This window comes from Macrobrachium rosenbergii, chromosome 53 (assembly GCF_040412425.1).
Source record: "Macrobrachium rosenbergii isolate ZJJX-2024 chromosome 53, ASM4041242v1, whole genome shotgun sequence".
Classification (NCBI taxonomy): Eukaryota; Metazoa; Arthropoda; class Malacostraca; order Decapoda; family Palaemonidae; genus Macrobrachium; species Macrobrachium rosenbergii.
In genome coordinates, this window is record NC_089793.1 from 12,742,989 (window position 1) to 12,745,678 (window position 2,690).

The following is a 2,690-nucleotide window of genomic DNA, read 5'->3' on the forward strand; positions in this document are numbered from 1 at the left end:
ATTTTTCCTCGTCCTTCCTTGATTGGAACACAAAATATTAGTCACGAGAGAATTTCCAACACGCAGGCAGCTGTGGACATTGCATCAATTGTAACGACTTTTCCTTGCTGTTTAAAAGCTTCCGCACGCACAAGAGAAAATATCACAGAAGCGGGAGTCATCAGTATTACAAACTGTGTAAATCTTTCCGCGGCCATGTGGACGTGTAGAGAGGGGATTTAGTGGGAGAGATCCTCTGGCGACACGCTCGAATCGGTTGTGCGATGAGCAGCATCAGTAAAAAAGCCCTGAGATAAATGAAACGTCTATAAGTCTTTCCAGCACTCTGGAGATCGCTAGCGTGAGGCGAGTAAGGAATTCTTGCGTGGTCAATCGTCTCGTTGTTATGACTAAAAGTTTCGCCTCGTTAGAGCTTGCTCAGGCGAAATAATAATAAAAAGTGTTATTCATTTAAAGATAATATCGAAACATATTTGGCTCCACATATTTGCAGTACAAACCTAATTTATCTTCATAAAAACAAAGAGACACGGCATAGTTTTTGGCCGCCGCTGCCAAACGTCAGTTTCCCTGACACGTGGTCACCGAGGGCATTTAAATGGCTTGCTCAATCTAAAACAATAACAATAACAACGATGGTCACCTCAGGCAGCCGGAGTCACTGGACGGTACGGGTAGCCCAAGGGATAGCCAAAGCGGATCAAATCTCCCCACCGCCGCCATCTTTACTCGCAGGTCAAGTAAAATATTTCATATTAAGAAACAACAAGGGGCCCTGTAATTAAGGGTAAATTATTTTTCTCTTCTAAATGATGAGTAGTTTATTTAATCTGCAAAGGCACTGAAAAAATAGTCACGTAACCCATAAGTGACTGCTAAAATGGAATATGGACAATAATCAAATGGCTTGAAAAGCCATTCACCCACACAAATTTTAAGTGTTAATGCATTAAACAAATTATGGCATTATTACAAGAACTGTTATTACTTCCAAAAAGCACAAAGGAAAGAAAAATCATTAAGAACAACCATAATTTACTCAACAATGTTTCTTTAGAAAACGAAGAACAGTAAGTGACAGATCTCAGCAAAGCCATAAACAAGGGATTAATCTCGAGGGTGAGATTTAAAAGGATAAGTAGATCTGGCACCGCTGTATTCTTTTCCTTGCCCCACCCTAGCGATCCTAGAATGTAGATAAGCACTAGATAACGCCAAGGTCCTTGGAGACCACGAAATAGCGACAGAACACCAAAGCGTACCGTTGTCTAACTCATAAGGATTACATTGCCTGAATTTCCCTGGTTATAACTGTGCATTGTGCTCACGGGGATTGTATTATTCGAAGGTATTTTTTTTAAATATAATTTTGCGATGTGCGTATCGCTTATTTCTACTTCACGCACTCGTCCCTTCTTTTTTCAGAAGTAGGGCTTCAGAAGCGAGAGACTTTCCATTTGCTGTTCGGGAGAACTGTAAATGTAGGTTATAAAAAGTCTGTTTTAAACGTAAAGGGCTTACCTGTGGAAATTCAGTTCGAAGAGATTGCACTTTTAAAGTCAGTGCAAAGGACATGGGCATATGCAGCATTAGATGGGTATACTGGCATATGCTATAACAGATGCGTCAGTAAATTTAGCAGATATAGTGCAAGTTTGGAAGTCAGGTTTTTTTTCTTTTCTCTGGAGCTAACCACTACTGGGGAATAACTTAATTTTATGTAGGCATATATATCATTATATATATATATATATATATATATATATATATATAACCAATATATATATATATATATATATATGTATAAATCTACTGGTCACTTTTACCAGATACATATGTAATTATAATAGCCCCACACACACACATATATATATATATATATATATATATATATATATATATATATATATGTGTGTGTGTGTGTGTGTGTGTGTGTGTGCAAATGTGTGTGTGTGTGTGTGTGTAAGTATGTATACATTAAGTTATTCCCCATACACACACATATATATATATATATATATAAATATATATATATATATATATATATATATGAGTGAGGATGGTAAGAAAGTTACCAGTGAGTAATGAAAGATAGCAAAAGTTGAGTAAATATGAACAAAGGGTAAGGTTTTGGAAGCAGGGAAACGGAACAGTGGGAATATTATAGTATGGACTGCTCTGTTAAACGATGGAAGCATTAGATTAGCAGTTACTTGGGGGGTAAATAATTCGTAGGATGAGAGAGGTAAGTCACAGAATAGGCATAGCAACGAATATAGTAGGTTGATAAATAAGGAACAGAAAGAAACTTGGAGAGTCTCAGGAAGCCAAGGTAACTTAGCCATAATTCAGTTTTGTTTAGAATTTAGTAGAGGTCACTGTCTCTTTTTTTCCTGGAACAACCCTCAGTTAGGAAAAAGTAGCTTATATATGCTTTTATATATGTTATATATATATATATATATATATATATGTATGTATACATATATTTATGTATGTATTTGTGTGTTGTGTGTATTCACAAATATTAATGCACATACACACACATATATCATATATAATATATACATATACAGTATATATATATATATATATATATATATATATATATATATATATATATATATAGTGCTTTATCAGCCACTAATGTATATTTTATACATAAGGTAAGATTAAAGAAAAACTGGATC